General features: G+C 33.8%; 1 protein-coding gene and 1 pseudogene across 1 annotated transcript in view; one reads left to right on the forward strand and one right to left on the reverse strand.

The window, feature by feature from the left end:
• SYT1 (synaptotagmin 1) overlaps nt 1–22625 on the reverse strand; it is an 820357-nt gene that overhangs the window by 604754 nt on the left and 192978 nt on the right. The gene's annotated exons all lie outside the window — the stretch shown is intronic.
• On the forward strand, nt 17914–18138 carry LOC148108664 (signal transducer CD24 pseudogene; annotated as a pseudogene).

Consider the following 22625-nt stretch of genomic DNA (forward strand, 5'->3'; position numbering starts at 1 on the left):
TTGCAATGGTATTTTGGATTTCAATCTATATTACAAAGCTATCATAATCAAAACAGTATGGTACTGGCATAAAAACTGACACATAGAGCAATGGAACTGAAAAGAGAGCCCAGAAGTAAACCTATGCCTCTATGGCCAACTAATTTACAATAAAGGAACTAAGAATATTCAATAGGGAAATGACAGTGTCTTCTTTAAATGGTACTAAGAAAATTGGATAGCCACATGCAAAAGAATGAAACTTGACCATACACAAAAATTAACTCAAAATGGATTAAAGACTTGAATAATTCAAGACTTGAAGCCATAGCACTCCAAAAGGAAAACATATACATGGTAATCTCCTTTACACGTGGCCTTCCAACTACATTTGGGGTGTTTACTGGTGAGTTCTAAACCCTAATCCTAGTTTTCTTTACATGTGTAAACTACTCAAGATTTTTCTTTATTTTCTTGCTTGCTCAATCTTGTGCCTCACATAGCTTTAAAATTTGCCAAATATCTTGAGTGGAGACCTACATAGCATTAATACTAGTTCTCTGAACAACCCAGATTATTGAAATCTTGGTCCCTCGTGTTTTTATTTTTTGTCATTGTATCATTGTAGAGCTGACAAAAGCTATGCTCCTTCTCTAAGTATTAATAGAGGCCTTTTCCCCAGGGTCCATTCTTTGCTCATCAGTCTCCTGACCTTTGTTTAGAACCTGAAGGAAAGAAGTAACTATAAAACGTTGGTTTGCTTAACTTACAACTGCTGCTTCTCAGAGATTATGTCCTCCAAATACTCAATAGTGTTTTGATGTCTATAATATTTTAAACTTTTTTTTTTTAAATCAGGCTTCTCTTTTGGTTCTGTGATGGAACATTCATCTGTTATAAACTACCCTATCTTAGCAAAATTATAAGTCCATTTACATGGCACTTTTTCTAGTTTATATGTTTATTTTTTTTCTTCACCTAGATTATAAACCCCATGCAAGGAGCAAGGAGTTTATCTGTGTTATTCATCACTGTATCCAAGCGCCTGTAATCAGTAATTGTCACATAATAGGAACTCAATAAATTTGTATTGAACAAATTAATATACAGTGACCACATAAAATACATATGTCTCAGATAAACACCATCTCCTTTCTTTCCTTCTATTGTCACAGCAGATAAGGCTCAGAGAATAGCGCTCTCTCATTTGGGAATGAGAAGACCCATGTTAAATTTACCTTCTCTATTAGATTTCATTACCCATCATTTCTTTACTTTCTTGCTTGTTTCAAAAATGAAATGGCACACTATTTGTGAAGGAGCTTTTATTCCTCACAGCAAAGTCAATCATCAGTTGCACTGCATTTCTCCATATCACCGAATAACAAACACGTTACCCACTGCTCTACAATCCATTCTCATTGAGAGGCTCAAGTTAATTAGGAGAATGAAAATCAAAGCTAATGAGTAAAATATCTCTTTCTGGTTTCTATCAATGATATTCATTTTTCCTCCAATATTTCAACTCACTTTTGCTTAGGCCATAGGAATAAAGGAAGAATTGTTTTATACTGGCTGAATTAGACCACTGGTGCTATGGTAAGGGAGAAAAATTGATGCAGCCATTCTGAATGGTCCACTGGATTTTATAAAACAATAAAAGCCTTATTTAAATTAGTGACACTTGAAAGATTTCTGATTTTAATTATGATGAGCAATCACAGTAGACCATATTTAGAAGTTCAAAACATAATTCTTTCCGATTGCTGATTTCTTTTTTTTTCTTTTTTTCTTTTTTTTTTTTTTTTGGCTTAGGTCATTGGCAATCTGTGAAGAAAGAATAGTTGTCCATCACAGACTTAGACCTGAGTCATCTATATTGTACAGGAGAAGAGTTTATTTTCATTTTATGTTTCTACTGATAAAGACAGTCCTTGAAGCAAAATAGATATATCTAGAGAACTATTGAGAGAAAAAGCCATTTTTATTTCCATTGACTTGAAATGAAAATTAGATCAGATGTTCTAGACATTCATAATTTCTAGTTTTTTTAAGGATCAACTTTGAAATAAAAGATTAGTATGAAACTGAGACTTTCATTGATATTTTCAGAATCTTCTCATTAAAAAATATATTAAACAAGTTGGTACAGCCATTCTGGAAAACAGTGTGGAGGTCCCTTAAAAAGTTAAAAATTGAGCTACCCTATGATCCAGCAATTGCATTACTGGGTATCTACCCTAAAGATACAGATGTAGTGAAGAGAAGGGCCATATGCACCCCAATGTTCAAAGCAGCATTGTCCACAATAGCTAAATTGTGGAAGGAGCCGAGATGCCCTTCAACAGATGACTGGATTAAGAAGATGTGGTCCATATATACAATGGAACATTACTCAGCTATCAAAAAGAACGATTTCTCAACATTTGCTGCAACATGGACGGCACTGGAGGAGATAATGCTAAGTGAAATAAGTCAAGCAGAGAAAGACAATTATCATATGGTTTCTCTCATCTATGGAACATAAGAACTAGGAAGATCGGTAGGAGAAGGGATAAAGAAAGGGGGGTAATCAGAAGGGGGAATGAAGCATGAGAGACTATGGACTCTGAGAACCAAACTGAGGGCTTCAGAGGGGACAGGGGTGAGGGAATGGGATAGGCTGGTGATGGGTAGTAAAGAGGGCACATATTGCATGCACTGGGTGTTATACGCAACTAATGAATCATCAAACTTTACATCAAAAACCAGAGATGTACTGTATGGTGACTAACATAATATAATAAAAAAATATTATTATAAAAAATATATCAAGCTGATTTTAAAAATGTATACATTCTTTCATTCAACAACCTTTAATTAAAACAAAATTACTTTTCTGTCTCAAGTCTTGAGAACTGTTTCTGAAGCAATGTTCCAAATATGTGTACATATAATAATATCATTGTCCTGTTTTTAAGGTCTCTTGGGTTAACCAATCTTTGTCTAGAAAACAATGTTCTTTTCAATTAAAAAAAGTCTTTTCCTCTTATCTAAAGTGAAAATATTAAACCATATAGTTTTGAATGTAAGCTGAAAAGTATTTCACATATTTAGTATTTTTATTGCCTTACTGTGCATTTAACTACTGATATTATGTATTTAACAAAGTCCATTTTATCTTTTATTTTTTTTTAAAGATTTTATTTATTTATTTGACAGAGACAGCCAGCAAGAGAAGGAACACAAGCAGGGGGAGTGGGAGAGGAAGAAGCAGGCTCCCAGTGGAGGAGCCCGACGTGGGGCTTGATCCCAGAATGCTGGGATCACGCCCTGAGCTGAAGGCAGACACTTAACGACTGCACCACCCAGGCGCCCCTAACAAAGTCCATTTTAATTCGTATATATTTTCTAGTATTCATATTTACCTTTAACTAATCATTAGTTATCTAAACAATTAAAAATGCACAGCTGGTGGGATGCCTGAGTGGCTCAGTTGGTTAAGCGATCTACTCTTGATTTTGGCCTAGGTCATGGTCTCAGAGTCATGAGATTGAGCCCTACATCAGGCTTGCCACTGAGCATGGAGCTTGCTTGAGGTTCTCTCTCCCTCTTCCTTTGCCCCTCCCCTCACTCACAGGCTCTCTAAAATAAATAAATCTTTTGAAAAAAATGCAGAGCTGGAAAATATCACCTCCAATGCAGAATGCCTTAGAAAAATAATTTTATGTGACTAAACTAGTTTTCTAAGTATATTTATTTTCATCGGAAATCTCATTTCCTACTGTATGGTGACTAACATTATATAATAAAAAATATTATAAAAAAAAATAAAGATCCAAGGACTGCAAGAAAAAGAAAGAAAGAAATCTCATTTCCTAAGAATTTTCTTTTACCTAATGATTGTTTAGAGTAAAATTAGTATAATCTTTTTTTGGTTAGCATTTTCTTTATATGATAAAGGTAAAAAGTACTACTAAATAATTTTAAAAATCAGGTCAAAAGCCACATGAAACCTTTTCAGGCATGATATGTATGGGTATATAAGGGAATTAAAAGTAATAATAACTGAAATTTAGCCCATGATGTATTTATTAGATGAGCAGACTCTTTATTGAATATTTTTGAAGCGTATATGAGAATAATTGAAAAAGGAGAAACAACATTCGCATGAAAAATGAACACTGAGAGATAGAGCAAAATGTTGATGATAAACTATCTCAATTCATGAGGAACAGTATAAGTAGTTGAGTTGAATTGAAGCACTAAAAATTTAAGTGAGGTAAAAGATGTCTCCTAATAATGAGGGTTATTAATTATTGGAATGTGTTTCTAAGAGATCTGCTGGAATTTCCACTTTTTAAAGTAGAAACTGATAATAGGATAGCATAGAAAATCCCCAACAGTAAAGTAAGAATAGATAGGTTTTATCTTACTATGAAGAATAATCAGCATATTTAAATCGAACTCTGAAAGAATTCTCACTTTAATTTGATATTAAAATTTGATTGAATGTTTTATTAAGTCAGTAAGCCACAATTCAGATATGTTGGCTATAACTTTTGGAAATCTGACATCATAGTCATAAGTAGAGCAAATGTGCTTTCCTATCTATAAGAACTATGAGAAAGCAAAGTGCTTAGGTAAAATATAATCATACCAAAATAAATAGCTGTCCTATACTATAATTGGTACAAAAAATATAATCAGAAAAGTTTTATATAAATGCATGAAACTTTATTATAAAAATTATGAAAAACATTAAACAATAGGAGAGAAATCTTAGAAATAAAAAGGCATGTCAGGAGCCTCTATAGTAAAAACAGATAATGTAAATCTCCAAAGTCTTTTCCAACAATTATGGGCTTAAGCAATTTGAAGCAAAATCTCAAATGAGGAAAATTTTATTTTTTTGCAGGTATGACTTGAATATTAACTAAATTAAGTAGATAAACAAGATCAGCCAAGGCATTTTAAAAGAGAGACTGAGATTACTTATCATGTCAGATCTTAAAATATATCATAAAGATAATTAGAATTTCATAATTAGTGTGTGAATTTTTATGAGTAGTATAATGCAAACTTTTCCATTTTTTTTTTTAAAGATGCCTATGAAAGATTTAAAAAGAGAAAATTACTGGGGCACCTGGCTAGCTTATGCAGTGGAGCATGTGACTCTTGATTTCAGGGTTGTGAGTTTAAGCCCCACACTGGGTATAGAGATTACCTAAATATAAAATCTTAGAAAGAAAGAAAGAAAGAAAGAAAGAAAGAAAGAAAGAAAGAAAGAAAGAAAGAAAGAAAGAAAGAAAGGAAGGAAGGAAGGAAGGAAGGAAGGAAGGAAGGAAGGAAGGAAGGAAGGAAGGAAGGAAGGAAGAAAGAAAGAAAGAAAGAGAAAGATAGATAGATAGATAGATAGATAGATAGATAGATAGATAGATAGATAGATACTACATGGAAAAAGTAAGACTCATAGTCAACTCACTGTCAGATTCCATTACAAATTTCCAATAATCACAAAGCCAACAAAATTTCAATTAAAAACAAATTGGCATGATGACCTGAAAAGGATGCGAACATTTCACCTTAAAGAGATGCCTTTTATAGTTTCTAGTGATCTTATGCTTAGTCCAGAAGTGTAAGATTGTAACAAAATAATATCAGAATATAATGTAACAAAAATGCTAATGCAACTATATTTTGTGACTTTTTTTCACCAAACCCTTTATTCAATCTCCTCAGTTCTTCTACAGGTATCAATATTGTTTTAAATTTACCAATCTAGTGATTGTTTGGGTTTTTTTTGGTTAAGTGTAAGAAACTATGTATACATACATTTATATACTTCTTATACAAAAGATAGGATATTATATTTATTGTTTGACATTTTGCTTTTTTCATTTCACTTTATATCCTGGAGATTGCTACATTTCAATTTATAGGAATATTCCTCATTCCATCTTGCAGCTGCATTGTATTGACTGTATACAGACTATAATTTATCCAATCAGTACCAAATTGATGACTATTTGGGTCATTTCCAATAATTAGCCACTACAAATAATACCACAAAGAATAACTTTGTGTATAAATAACTTCATATTTTTGCTGATCTATTTTAGGAGTAGACTCCTAGAAGGGAACTACTGAGTAAATTGGTAGATGCCTAGCAATTATTCTAGGTCTTGCCACATTCTTCACCAGAGGTGTTGAATCACTTCGCATTCCCATCAGCAATGTATAGGTATCATTGATTTCATATAACAGAATTAGTTGTCAATTTGTGGATTTTGGCCAAAGAGCTAAGAAATATGATTTTAATATTTATTTTTATTATTTTGTATAAGCTTGACCATCTCTTCACATGTTTAGGGCCATTTTTATTTCTTCCTCTCTGAACGGTCTGTTCATATACTAAAATCAATTGCCTTTTGTGTATATTACTGATCTCAAATATTTCTCAATATGTAATTATCATTTGTATTTTCTTTTTCTATTTCCTGGACTGCAAGTTCTAATGTGCTCAAACCTAGTAATGTTTTGAGTCATAATTAAGATTTTCTCTGGTTATAGAACAATTTACCGATGCCTTAAGTATGTGGTAGTTTACATTTCCACATTTTTATCTCTGATCCATTTGGAATTTATTGTGTGATATGGTGTGAGATACAAATCTAATTTTATCTCTTAAGTGACTATTCATAACAAATTTAGTAAAAAGTTCTTATTTCTTCACATATTTGAAATGTTTTAATATATGATACGGCTATACCCCAAATATTCCCTTTATGGGGTTTCTTAGAAATTCCTACTTGTTTACTTTTCTATATGGAAGTTATAATTAATATGGAAAAATAAACCTATTGATATTTTTATAGAAATCATGCAAATTTGAAGAAATGACATTTTTCTGTTGTTTTCACATCCGAGAGCAATATATGTTTTTGGTTTTTATTTGTCTGAATCTATTTTACATCTTTTTGGGGTTTTAAACTTTTTCTCATATAATTTTTACACGATTTAAAAAAGTTTATACCTAAGTTTTTGTTGTTGTTATTGTTACTATGGAAAAATAATATTTCCTCTGGCATATCTTCTAATTGGTTACTCATTATATTCATTTCTGTTTATTTCTCATGATTTTATCATATTTTCTTATTGTTTGTGGTTTTCCCACTAATTCTCTTTGGTTTTCCAGGAATATAATCACACTATCTGTAGGACTCTTTTCATTTTATTCCCATTCCTCTAACTGCATTCTTTTATCTAAAGTCATTGGCTAATAGTTTAGTATCATGTTAAATAAAAATGGTAATAGTGGCATACTCATTTCAGACTTTGAAGAAGTTGCCTTTAACATGTGCTCAATGTATTACTTTTTCAATATACTAGTCAATATTTTCTGCAAACAATCCTAAAATTAAATAAGCTTCATAGTAAGCACTTATTTTTCCTTCTTAGATTGATGGGTTGACTCTGACTTTGACCGCCTCCTTTGATCTCAGGTTGGCTTAGCTCTGGGCTGTAGGTCAACTTTACTCTATGTGTCTTCTCATGCTAAGATCCAGATTAAAGAAACAGGAATTAAAGAAATAAATGTTCCACTATTTGAAACATACTGTTTTCATATGAAGGTCAAGAGTTCAAGAAAAGAGTGTAAACATGTCTTTTTTGAAGTATCTGCTTAGAACTGAAAACTGGTACTTCTACCTTGTTTTATTGATCAAAGCAAGTTGTATAGTCAAGTCTAAAATCAGTGGAACAGGAAGGCATACTCATCCCACAAGCAAATCTTGCCCTGAGAAGAAAATAATTATTTAAAACAAAACCCCCCAAAAACAAAAGAGTACACTATGCTAAAAATATATCAACCAATTCCTATTTAATTGAACTAAAATTTTTATCCAGAATGAAGGTTGAATTTTGTCCAGTGACTTTTTTGGCCATAAAAAGAGAAAAAAAAAAACACACATGATTCTGTACTAATAATATAATTATAATAGTGGGTCCTTACCATGGAACAAATTATTCCTTCTTTAAATGAACTACATCTTTGTCAAGACATTATTTTATTAATGTGCTAATGGATTGTATTTCTTAGTACTTCAAGATTTTTCCCATGAGTTTGCATAAATGAAATTTTTTTATTTGTGCAGTCAATAACAGATTTCAGTGACATTCCTTTTCCTGTTCTCTGTAACATATAAGTAACATTTAGCTGGATATTTTCAGTTTCTGGCAGATATACAATGTGACTCTGTATATGCCAGTCTTATTTTGCTGTTGTTTCCTAGTGTTCTTTGGTAACTTTCTCATTTTTTCCTATGGTAGTGTGGTGTTTCATTTTTTTTTTTTTCCTTTCAACTGGTGTCATTTTCATAATTACAGGGTTTTTTGTTTTAAGTAGCTCCAAGCCCAGCACAGAGCCCAATACGGGGCTTGAACTCATTACCTTAACATCAAGACCTGAGCTGAGATCAAGAGGCAGATGCTTAACTGACTGAGCTACCCAGGTGCCCTCATAATTATGGTTTTTGAGAAAGTTACACATTTCATCTTTGTTTCAAAATTACTTATAAATAACTACACAAAGTTAGCTGACATGAGTATCACTAAATTTCATGTTGCAGTAGTATTTTTCTTTCTCCTTTTCTTTTTCTTTTTCAAATAAACACCACCATGCAGAAGGAGTCAGCAAGGAAACATGTCTATATCCAATCTGACGCTAGGTCGAGGGGAGGAATCTCCCTTCACAATTTGTAAAACACAAGTTGGTTCTTGTGCAAGATTGTGGTCTGAAGTCACACTAATTGTTCCATCTTTAATTTTTTAAAAATTAGTGTTAGTTGTATCTCTTGTGCCCATTTAAAAATACATATTCGTTTTGCTATTTTACTGTTTTCCTGATTCCATTTTTATTCATTTAGGTACTTACCTTTATTACTTCATCTTACTTTTTTCAATTATTTGATTAGTCTTACCTTTTGTATGTTGAAAAAAATTTTAATTCTTTTTTCATCTTTATTGATATAGGCATTTCAATGTTAGGAAGTTTATTCTCAGTACTGTTTTAGCAGCTTCCCATAGAAACTGATAAATAATAATTATTGTTCAGAAGTTTTGTAATTTGTGTTTTTTATTTCGCCTTGGTGTAAGAGGTGATTTTTAGAGTTTTTATTTTATTTTCCAGTGGCAGAGACTTGCTGCTGCTACTTCTACTCCTTCATTTTTTCCTTTTATAATAATTACATTATTTTAAAATCTAAGAAATGGAAATGATGGAGACAGAAGTAGTGAATATGAAAGAGGATGGAAAGGAAATTAGGAATTCTAAATGTGGGTGAAGAATAAAGAAGAACAGAAACAATATTAAAAATTAGAGAAATTGTTTTAATTAAAATATGAACTAGGCATATAGATAAAAGGGGACCACTGTACTTTCCCCAGAATCAGTCAAATAAGATCCTTATCAAGACATGTCTTGGTAAAAGTTTTGAATTTCAAAAAGAGAGGAGGATCAAAGCCTATAAACTTTGAACAAAAAGATAATAGCTTTGAATTTATACCATATATAATACATTGTTAAAAGGCAGTGGAGTAACAGTTAAAGGTATTGAACAAACAACTTTAAAACGCAAGAATTCTATAGAAAACCAAGTTCCCCCCATGTTAATAATTAGTCCTCAGACATACAAGGACTCAGAAAACATATCACCTATGTACTTATTGAATGCATACATTCACAAACACACACACACACACACACACACACACACACACCTTTAAGATTTCTTGTTATATTTAACAAATATAATAGGGCCAAGATTTAGGATAAGTTGGTGATAAAAACAGAAGTGACCCTGTTTTCATGGAGCTTCACAGAGAAAAATAATTTAAAAAATCAACCTAAAATAGAGGACATGTAGTATAAAAGAACTTTTTAAGTTGTTTTTTTTTTTTAAGATTTTATTTATTTATTTGACAGATATAGAGACAGCCAGCGAGAGAGGGAACACAAGCAGGGGGAGTGGGAGAGGAAGAAGCAGGCTCATAGTGGAGGAGCCTGATGTGGGGCTCGATCCCATAACGCCAGGATCACGCCCTGAGCCGAAGGCAGACGCTTTAACCGCTGTGCCACCCAGGCGCCCCAGAACTTTTTAAGTTTTAATACAGTTGGTTTTTGATTTTGGAAATTCATTTTGTTTGGTTTTTCTCTTACGGATTGGATACATTTCGATTCTGAATTTTTAGGCTAATTTTTAAGCCACATCCTAAATCCTACAATTCACATGAAATTACTATTTTTTAAAGGATTTTAATTATTTGAGAGTGAGAAAGAGAGAGATGGAGAAAGAGAGAGAGAGAGAGAGAGAGAGAAAGAAAATGAGCAGGGGGGAGGGGCAAAAGGAGAAGGAGAACCAGACTCTCAGCCAAGCAGGGAGCCAGACGTGGGACTGGATCTCAGGACCCTGGGATCATGACCTAAGCCAAAGGCAGACACTTTACCGAATGAGCCACCCAGGCACCCCATCTTATGGGTTTTTTTTTTTTTTTTTAAAAACACAACTTAAAATTATTGTACTTGAAGAAAAACTAAATAACCACAAAATATTTGCCCTCTTTAAAAAAGGAAATTCTTGACAAAGATGGAACATTTAAAGATTTTTGTGTTGACCACTGTTAAAATTCATATGTAGAATAATTGCAACTATGTAAGGTATAAATTTACATATCAATAAAAGATTATTATTTTAAGGATCTATTTGTTATAATGGTGAACCTATTGTAAATAATGTAACAGGGCATTAGTATACTTACTATACAAAGAACTGATCACACTTTATAAGTGACTTATTGGAATCTACTTTTAAAAAGAGCAAAGATCTGAAAAGACAATTTATATAGCATCAAGTTATTTTATTAAATCATGCTCAACTTCACTGGAAGAAAATTTAAATTGGCTTAAATATTGATATACAATTTTTAGCCTATCAAAACAAACATACAAAAACATATTATCTATTGATAGAAGACTTTTAATTTGACATTGCATTTCTGGAATGTATTTTGATAATGCCCATGAAAAGACTTCAATGTTCCCAGAGGGGGATGTGGGTTGAATGATGGGTGAAATAGGTGAAGGGAGTTAAGAGAACACTTATGAAGATGAGCACATAGAAGGGACTGGGTGGCTCAGTTGGTTAAGCATCTGACTCTGGATTTTGGCTCAAGTCATGATCTCAGGGTTGTGGGATCAAGCCCAGATTAGGTTCTATGCTCAATGCGGAGTCTGCTTGGGATTCTCTCCCTCTTCCCCTCCCCTCCTCTCATACATACATACACACAATCTTTTAAAGAAAAAGAAAGATAAGCACTGAGTAACGCAAAGAATTACTGATTCACTATTGTACACCTGACACTAATTTAACACCATATGTTAATACTGGAATTAAAAAAACAAGAGGTTTCAATCTTCATAATTTTGCACCAATGATTCTACTTACATAAATTTATCTTAGGCATCACATTAGTAACATGGATATAGACATTTCTATAAGGGTGTAACATACAACAGTGCTTCAAATAAATGCTTTTGGATGTCTGGATAAGCTTGTTCTTAGATTACAGATGGATACAACCCTCTCCCAGATTTCCACATGGCCAAAAGGAAGAAACGAAAGAGGAAAACCAATGTCAGCACTGAAAAAGTCAGTCTTTCAAAGCGTTAGTAAATCTATGTTAGTATGCGCACAGAATGAATTTCTTATATGCAGACATAAATGCTGGAGAAGCAACAAGGAAGACACTCATAACATCACTACAGATTCAAAACAGGGTTTGTTTGTCCTTGAGACCAGCTCATACAGGATATAAATACTCTAAACGTGCACAGACTACACCTCTCAGAATGAGAAACAGGATAGATGGATTAGAAGCAGTGATAAAATAAATTTAAGAAGAAAACATTTTTGACCTGGGTAAAGTTCTAAACTTCTTTTTAAAGAAATTTTAAATAACATTCCTTTTAGACAAATTCTGGTAATAAAAAGGATAAAGGAAAGACAAAAAACAAAACAAAATGCCACAGATACTTTTAGAACCCAAATCAGATTTTCAGCAGACATCTGTGCAATATTGAGCAGGGAAAAATAAAAAAAAGAGCTTTAAAGTAAAAAAAGATTTCATGTTCAGAAAATATTTACCCAACCGAATTGTCATTCCTCTACAAAGGTAATACGACACCATTCTCAGACATTATGAAGCCAATATACTTTCTGACTGAGTAAGCATCGTTAAAGTCTTCCCACCAACATCATGTCTAAATCAGAGTCTCCCTAAGAACCTGAACATCTGTGGAAGTTCTTTATCAGAGGTTTGAGCTTTGAAAGAACCAATGAGAGTCTGAGGAGCCATTCTGAGCAATGGAGAACACTTATGGACTGTGTGGTAATGAGAGATCCCAACACTAAGCACTCCAGAGGCTCTGGGCTTGTCCTCTGTGCCACTGTGGAGGAAGTAGAGGCAGCCAAGAATGTAAAGCCACACAACGTGGATGGAAGAGTTGTAGAACCAAAGAGGGCTGTCTCACGAGAAGATTCTCTATATATAGACACACACACACACACACACACACACACACACACACACACACACACATATCATTTGTTTTGTTTTTTTCTGCCTGTGCAGTGCTTTTGTGGGCTTTTTGGAACCCCTGTCATTGGAATCTCACATGCAGCACCCTGATGTGAGTAGGGCTTCCTCTGGTGACCAGTTTTGGCCCTCCCTCTGTTCTGCCTTCGAGGGATCTCACCACACAAACCCAATTAAGTGAGGTTGTCATTTCCCATCAGGCTGACTCTTATACAGCTATCTTCCTCAAAAGTTCTCCACAGGAAGGCCCACAGCAAACTTACTTGCTCAACTCTGAACCTCGGTCTGTCTCCAGCACATCTCCCTCACCTCTGTCAGGCCAGGCCCCTCTAGCCAGCCTCTGGCCATCTGGTATTTTGCAGGTATGTTACAGGTACCAGTTGCAGTGCCTTTCCAATTCCAGGATACCTGTCAGTCTTTCTGAACTTGCTCTTGTAAGCTGTCTTTCTTGTCTGGGAGGGAGTGACAGGTCTGTGCCTTTGGGGAGAGAGGAGGAAACTAGAGTTCTCTTCACAGAATTCCTTATTCTCGTCATGGAAATTGCTCTCTCTAAAGAACTCCTAGCTTTTGCTCATATAATATTGTGGTGGGCGATGGACTGATAGTAACAGACACAGTTTTGGACACTTCCTTTGCATATTCTGCATAAAATTTCTATACCTAGAATGACAGGTTAATTCGTACTAATTGCTCTCAGATTTGAGGCCAGACTTCATGGTAGAAGCAGTCTTATTTTAATATTCTGTGACATACTTAATTCACTGTACAATTCCAAAGGCTTCAGTTATCTAGCTTCTATATGACCTCTAACCTCATTCCCACCTACTCCATGTAATCCAGCTACAATGGTTTTCTTTAAACTCCTACAGCTTACACACCAGGATCTTTCCTGTTTGTAGAACACTATTTTCTTAAATCTTTGCATAACTGGATCTTCATTCAGAAAGTGTAAAATGCCACCTACTGAGAAAGAGCATCCCTGATCCCCTTTACCTCATTCAACTGCTTTATTATCTTTATAGCACTTACTAATTTCTAAAAGTGATCTGTCTCTCCGTACATGAAGGTACATTTCAGAGAAGTGGGAAGCTAGGATATAATACACATTGCTCTATCCCCAAAGATTAGAAAGCTGCCTGCTTCAGGCTGTATACCAACAAATAGAGCACTGAACTAAACAGAAAAAAACAAAACAAAACAAAAAACAGAACAAACAATAATATCTAAGGTACAAAAGAATGCTATATTCTCTATACAACAGATAATTCACAAAGAGATGGGAGAAATAAGTAAAAAATGTTTTTTAATAATTTTTTATTATGTTATGTTAGTCACCATACAGTATAGCCTTAATTTTTGATGTAATGTTCCATGATTCATTATTTGCGTATAACACCCAGTGCACCATGCAATATGTGAAAAAAAGGTTTTTGAAGTATAAGTAAAATTTTACCAGCAAGTACAAATTTAAGGAAGCAAAATCACAAATATTAAATGTTAACATCTTACACTGAATAGGTATATTACCTATACATACCTTTTGTTGTATTTTAGTGTCAAATATTACAGCATCAAAGATAGAATCATCAGTTCAATGATGTAGAGATTTTGGGATTTTTGTTAACATTTTTAATTAACTAAAAAATCCACACTACCTAGAAAAACGTCTGTAATATATGTTGAAGGAATAAATCAATCTATGCAAAAAAACTCATAAGTTTGAAAAAATTGGAGAGAATTCGACTAGTTGAATTGGCCAAAATACAATTCAAATTTTAGGCTGAACAATTAGGCAAAACAGATAAATCCACCAGGTGGAAGTTTAATGTAATTATTATTAATGATAATAGTTCTTTCCTAATACCTTTAATTCTTTCCTGCCCCTCCTTTAATGTTTTATTTGGAAAAGCCACAACACTGTCATTTTTCATGTGCTTTTTTTGAATGAATGCTGTATGACTATTGTGCAATGAATACATTAATATAATAAACCGATTCATATTAAATATTTTACTTTGTTTCTGCAAACATTTACAAACTTTGTTATACACCAGGTTAAACAGAATACTTCATAAGTACCTATAAGTCAGATTTATGGTCCAGTTCAAGATGGTAATGTAGAAAGACTGTGAACTCACTACCTCCATGGAATATACCGAATTACACCTACTAATAGAACAATTCCTCCTGAAGAACTGAGGGCTGACTGAACAGCTACTTAATAACCAAAGAGAGAGAATAGCAAGAGAAGAACAAGAGAGACATGCCATGGTCTAGAACAGTAATTAGCATATACAGCCACAGCTCCAGCCAGCCAGCCAGCCAGCCAGCCAGCAAGTCATCACCACACACAGGCTGCAGAGGCAATGCCATACACAAGGCCACTCCTTCAGCTTTAGAAGTAGTGGTCATATCGACTACTCCATAAAAATAAACACAGAAAGTCAAGCAAAATGGGGAGACAGAGGAATATATTCAAAAAGAAAGAACAAGAGAAAAACCTTCAGAAAAAGAACTAAATGAAACAGTGATAAGCAATATGCCTGATAAAATTTAGAGTAATGACTGTGAAGATACTCCCCAGGCTGGAGAAAAAGAGTGGAAAAACTCGGTGAAACTTTCAACAAAGAGATAGAAAATATTTTTTAAAAAACCCAAACAAGGTTGAAAAATATGATAATTGAAATTTTTAAAAAGCCACTAGAGAGAATCAACAATAGATTAGAGGTTGCAGAAGAACTATCAGTGATCTGGAAGGCAGAGTAATGGAGAGCACACAAGTGGAACAGCAAAAAGTGAAAGGAATTTTTAAAAATTAGAATAGATTAAGAGATCTCTTGGACATTAAGTGAATGAATATTCCCAGTATAGGGGTCCCAGAAGAAGGAGACAGAGTGAGAGAATTGTAGAGAACTTATTTGAAAAAATAGTAACTGAAAACTTCCCGGACTGAGGGGAAAAAAAAGGGCATTCAAGTCCAAGAAGTACAGAGAGTTCCAAAGAAGATGAACCCAAGGTGGTCCATACCATGGCACATAATAATTAAAATGTCGAAGTTTAAAGATAAAGAGAGAATCCTTAAAGGATCATGAGAGAGGGAAAAAAAAAAAGACACTATACTCGTTGATCACCAAGAGAACAGAAGAAGAAAGGAATAAGAACTACAAAACAACTGGAAAACAAATTCTAAAAATGGCAACAAGTACATACCTATCAATAATTATTTTAAAGGTAAATAGCCTAAATCCTCCAATCAAAAGACACAGAGTGGTGGAATTGATTAAAAAAACAAGACCCATCTATATGCTGCCTGCAAAAGACTGACCTCAGACCTTAAGACACATGCAAACTGAAAGTGAAGGGTTGGAAAAATATTCACCATGCAAAGGGGGGGTGGGGGGGGGAGCCAGGGTAGCAATACTTTGACAATATAGACTTTAAAACAAAGACTGTAACAAGAGACAAAGGTGGGCATTACATAATGACGAAAGGATAAATCCAACATAAGGATAAAACAATTATAAATATCTACATACTTAACACTGGAAAACCTAAATACATAAAGCAAATAGTAACCAATATAAAGAGAGAAACTTATGGAGATACAGTAATAGTACGAGATGTTAACACTCCACTTACATCAGTGGATAGATCATCCAGACAGAAATCAATAAGGAAACAATATCTTTGAATGACACATTGCACCACATGGACAAAACAGACATATACAGAACATTCCATCCCCAAACAGAATACATATTCTTTTCAAGCACACATGGAACATTCTCCAGAATAATCACATATTAGGCCATAAAAAGAAGCCTCAATAAATTTAAGGAGATTGAAATCATGCCATGCATCATTTCTGACCACAGTGGAAACTGGAAATAAATCACACACACACAAAAAAAAAAAACCCTGGCAGAAACAGAGACATGTGGACTCTCAATAACATGATACTAAACAACTAGTGGCTCAATGAATCAAAGAAAAAATAAAAAGTTCATGAAGACAAATGAAAATGAAAACACAATGGTCCAAAATCTCTGAGACACAGTAAAAGCAGTTCTAAGAAGGAAGTATATAGCAACACAGGCTTAACTCAAAAAAAAAAAAAAAAAAAAAACAGAAGAAAATCTAACCTTACACCTGAAGGAACTAGAAAATGAAGAACAAACAAAGCCCAAGGTGAGAAGAAAGGGAATAATAAAGACCAGGGCCGAAAGAAATGATGTAGACAACAAGCAATAGAAAAAGCCAAAGAACCAAGAGCTGATTCTTTGAAAAGATAAAATTGAAAATCCTTAGAATCATCAAGAGAAAAAGAGGATGTGAATAAATAAAATCAGAAATGAAAGAGGAGAAATAACAATTGACACCACAGAAATACAAAGTAATATACGAGAACACTCTAAAAAATTACATGCCAACAAACTGGACAACCTAGAACAAATTGGATACATTCCTAAAAACATACAATCTTTCAAAACTGAGCCAAGAAAAAATAGAAAATCTGGACAGACCAACTCCAAGTAACAAAATGAATTGGCAATCCAAAAACTAAACCAAAAAATAAGTCTAGGACCAGATGGATCCACAAGTGAATTCTACCAGACATTTAAAGAAGAGTTTATACTACTCTCCTCAAACTATTCCAAAAAATAGAAGAGGAAGAAAAGCTTCCAAATACATTGAATGGGTCCAGCATTACCCTGATACCAAAATCAGACAAAAAAAAAAACAAAAAAAAAAAAACAAAAAACTACAGGCCAATATCCCTAATAAATATAGATGCAAAAATCCTCAACAAAATATCATCAAACAGCATACAACAATACATTAAAAAGGTCCTTCACCCGGATCAGGTGGGATTTATTCCCGGGACGCAAAGAGAGTTCAATATTTTCAAATCAATCAGAAACTACATCAACAAAAGGAAGGTTAATCATATGATCTCCTTAACAGATGCAGAAAAAGCATTTGAGTAGTTTCAACATTCATTCATGATAAAAACTCTCAACAAAGTGGGGCTAGAAAGAATATAGCCCAATATACCGAAGGCCATATATGAAACACCCACAGTTAACATCATACCCAATGGTGAAAAACTGAGAGTGTTCCTTCTAAGGTCAGAAACAAGATCCATTCTCACCACTTATATTAAACATAGTACCAGAAGTCCTAGCAACAGCAATCAGAAAAGAAAAAGAAGACCTTGCCTGAGTCCGCTCTGAGACAGCGGTTCTCCACTTAAACTGCATCCAGTGAGCCAGGCCTTGCACCAATGCCAACTGAGCAGACATGGGCAGAGCCATTGTGGCCAGGCTTGGACTGGGGCTACTGCTTCTGGTGCTGCTCCTACCCACACAGATTTATTCAAATCCAACAACTGTTCTAACACGTTCGCTCCTCCCAGAGGACCTCGACTGCCCCAAGTCCCGCTAATACCACCAGCATGCCAGTGCTCTGAAGTCAACAGCCAGTCTCTTCTTGATCTCATTCTCCCTTCTACATCTCTACTGTTAAAAGACTCAGGCCAAGAAACATCTGTACTTCCCCATCTTCTTAACCCAATCCAAATGGCATCTAGGCATCCAGTGTGACAAGGAAAAAATGGGTCTTCATTGAATCTGCTAATTCCACACCTTATTTTATTGACAGAGAAAATGTTGAGGACTCCAAATTTGATCGGTTTGAAGAACATATGAAGGGTTTGACTAGATGATGAATGTCTATTAAATATACCGGAGTTTTATGTACAAGATGAAGAGAAAACATCCAAGATTAATTAAGAGATAACTTCATTAAATGTGGCTTAAAAGTATGGACATGTAAAATTCTACCTTGAAAATGAGAATAGATTTTATCTTACCTGGATATAAAAGATGGGATGTGAACAAATTCAGTTTTCATTTGGCTCATTAAATCTTTAAGGCCATAAAACAGTTAATACAGAAAGCTTCTACAATTCTATTTATATGTACATTAGAAGCAATGTCCACGTTACTGCAAATCCTCAGTGTGTTATTTCAGCAGTACTAACTTAATGCCTATGTACTCTAGATAAAAGTTTTATGCTGTTAAGCTATCACTGTTTCTTGGAAACTGAACTCTTTCCTCGGAGGCTTTGGACTTGACATTGCATTTGTCTTTTTATATAATAATTGACATGTGCCAGGTCAATGATGGATTGGAATAGGCCCCTGATTAATAAGTAAATTTTGCTTATATACTTATCACTTATTCTTACTCAATGAGAGTGCCAGATTCATTTAGCGGAACTGATTCCAAAGAGTAAAAACACCGACCTCAACTAATTTCAAAATATTTTTTATTTCTGCATATACTGAATACTTTTTACAATTGAAAAAAGATCTGTTTTGAAGGTAAAATTGACAAATCTTGAAATTAAAAAGGCAAAATATGTGTAGGAGTCAAAACTGTAAATCAAGTATTTGGGAAGTGAAGACTGGGAAGCTTACTTACATTAAATTCAGAAAAACTCTTAAACCCTTTCTGTAAATACCTTTTTTTTTTTAAACTCTGAATCAGAATAGCCACATTTGGAACACTTTCTCTTAGTCAATATTTTTAGATAGTTAGAACCTGGTCCTAAGCCTAAAGTGGGCTTGATTCTGGGAAGTAAATCTTTTAACAACTGCCTCAATGCACAGAAAGCTTTTTAATAATAGACACTCTTATGTCTTTTGTTCTGATGGTCACACACTGATGCTTAGATGTCCCAGTATCTAATGTGGCCACGGTAGTCTTGATAACCGAAGCCTTTTTTCCCATCTTCAGGAACCTACACCAGAAAACCACATCTAACAGATGTCACTGCTGTGTGTGTGAGTGAACGTTCCATTTTGTTTCATACCTGAATGCTGTACATCTGTTTTGGGTTGTATATTGTGTTTGTGTATTTATGCCTTGATTCACAGTAACTTCTCATGTTATGGAACTGATTTGCATTGAACACAAGCTGTAAATAAAAAGAAATTGCTGAAAAAGAGAAAAAGAAAGGAAAAGCAATAAAAGGCATCCACATTAGTTAAAAAAAAAAAAGACGTTAAATTGTCACTATTTGCAGACAACATGATACAGAAATCCTGAAGACTCCACCAAAAAAATACTAGAAATAAAAAAGGAACTCGTAAAGTGGTAAGATTACAAATTAATACCCAGAAACTAGTAGTGTTTCTATACACTAACCACAAAGTTGTAGAAAGAGAAATTAAAACAGACACAGACAGACAGATAGACACACACACCATTTACAACTGCACCAAAAAGAATAGGATTCCCAGGAATAAACTTAACCAAAGAGGTGAAAGACCGGTTTTCTGAGAATTATAAAACACCGGTGAAAGAAACTGCAGATGACACAAACAAATGGAAAGATATTACCTGTTCATGTAGAAGAATTAATAGTGTCAAAATGTGCTTATTACCCAAAGCAATGTATGATTCAATGCAATCCTTATCAAAATACCAACAGCATTTTTCACAGAACTAGAACAAATAATACTAACATTTATATGGAATCACAGAAGACCCTGAATAGCCAAAGCAATCCTGAGAATGAAGAACAAAGCTGCAGGTACCACAATGCCAGATTTCAAGGTATACTACAAAGCTGTAGTAATGAAAACACTATGGTACTGGCACAAAAATGGAAACAAAGATCAATGGAACAGAATAGAGAGCCCAGAAATAAACCCACACCTGTACGGTCTATTAATCTATAGCAAAGGAGGGAAGAATATGTAATGGGGAAAAGACAGTCTTTTCAACAAATGATGCTGGGAAAACTGGACAGCTACATGTGAAAAAATGAAACTGGACTACTTTCTAACACCATACCCAAAGTATACTTAAATGGATTACACACCTACATGTGAAACCTGAAACCACAAAAATCCTGGAAGAGAGCACAAGCAGTAATTTATCTTATAACATCAGTCCTAGCAACATTTTTCTAGCTATGTCTCCTAAGGCAAGGGAAACAAGAGCAGAAATTAACTATTGGGACTACATCAAAATAAAAAGTTTTGCACAGCAAAGGAAACCATCAAGAAAACAAAAAGACTGAATGGGAGAAGATATTTGCAAAGACATATCTGGTTAAAGGGTCAGTATCCAAAATATAGAAAGAACTTCTACAACTCAACACCCCAAAACCAAACATCCTATTAAAAAATGGGGAGAGGATCTGAGTAGACATTCTTCCAAAGACGACCAAGACAGATGGCCAAGAGACCATGACTCATCATCACTCATTATCAGGGAAATGCAAATCACAACCACAGTGAGGTATCACCTCACACCCATTAGCATGGCTAAAATCCAAGAAGACAAGAAACAACAAATGTTGATGAGGAGGTAGAGAGAAAGGAACCCTTGTGCACTGTTGGTAGAAATGTAAACTGGTTTGGCCACTGTGGAAAACAGTAGGGAGGTTCCTCAAAAATTAAAAACAGAAATACCATGCAATCCACTAATCCCACTTCTGGGGTAATTACCCAGAGAAAACAAAACACTAATTCAAAAATATATATGCACCCCTATGTTTACTGCAGTATTTACTGTAGCCAAGACACGGAAGCAACCTAAGTGTCCATCAGTAAACGAATGGATAAGGAAACTGTGATATATATCGTGGAATATTACATAGCCATGAAAAAGGATGAGATTATGCTTTTGAGGGTATTGAAGGTATTATGCTAAGTGAAATAAGTCAGACTGAGAAACACAAATACCATGTGATTCCACTCATAAATGGAATCTAAAAAAATGAATGACAAAAAAGCAGAATCAGAAAGGTAAATACAGAGAATAAGCAGATGGTTGCTCCTGGGGAGAGGGGTGGACAAAATGGGTGAAGAGGAGAGGGAGATATAGGTCTCCAGTTATGGAATGAGTGACAGGAATAAAAAGCAGAGTGTAAGGAATATAATCAATGATATTGCAATAGCAATATAATAGGACAGATGATAGTTAGACCTGTGGTGAACATAGCATAATGTGTAAACCTGTTAAATCACTAAGATGTACACCTGAAAGTAATGTAACATTGTGTGTTAACTATATTCAAATATTTTTTAAGAAGTCAGATTTATACACGTGTAATTTCTAATTACAGTGTAACAAACTACGTATTAGTGAAAAAAGTTTATATAAGAAATAGTGGAAACGAAACAGTTATTTCAAATGAGAATCTAAAACAGAATTTGGAAACACTGTAAATAAAACAATATAAATTATACAATAAAATCTGCAGTTAGGAATTTATATGTATAATATATTACTACTTAAGAAAAAAGCAAATAATCATTTATTTAGAAATCCATAAAAAGGAAGCACATATGGAGCATGAGAAATCAAGATTTTCACTAAATTTATGCACTTTTGTGTTTGTATATATTTTGCAATGTTTATTAGATTATAATTATAAAAGCAATATATAATAGATAAATAAGTGTGGGAGATCACTTTATATATCTGTATGCTAGTGTTTCTAAGCCATTGTCCCACAAAGATTTGTTTTGTAGGATATTTTTAGGAATGTTTTTGTTTGCTGGTAGAAGTGTCAATGTTCAAGAATGTTTGGTAAATACCAGGTTAAACAAAAATAAGGAGACATTTTGACTGTAGGATTTTTCAGACTAAAAGGTAGGTTAAGACATATTGCTGATTTCTGATTTGCCTGTTATAATATGCAAATTTATTTTTTAAAATATTTCTTGGCATATCTGTTAATTCTCAAATTTAATATCTCTAAATTTTCTAGAATGATCAAAATTGAAAGGAAAACAAAATTTATGAATTAACAAAAAGTTTATTAAAGAATTACAATTGAAGCAAGCAATCTTCATGGATCATTTAACAAATAACTTTTTCAATTATTTTAAATGAAAAGTCTATGCAATATTCCAGAAAATAGGAAATATATGTTGTTTCCTAGGTAAGTTTATAAATCTTGCTTACAACCTAGAAAAAAAAATCTTTAATAA

Source organism: Ursus americanus, chromosome 17 (assembly GCF_024610735.1).
Source record: "Ursus americanus isolate L20-20 chromosome 17, mUrsAme1.1.p, whole genome shotgun sequence".
NCBI lineage: Eukaryota > Metazoa > Chordata > Mammalia > Carnivora > Ursidae > Ursus > Ursus americanus.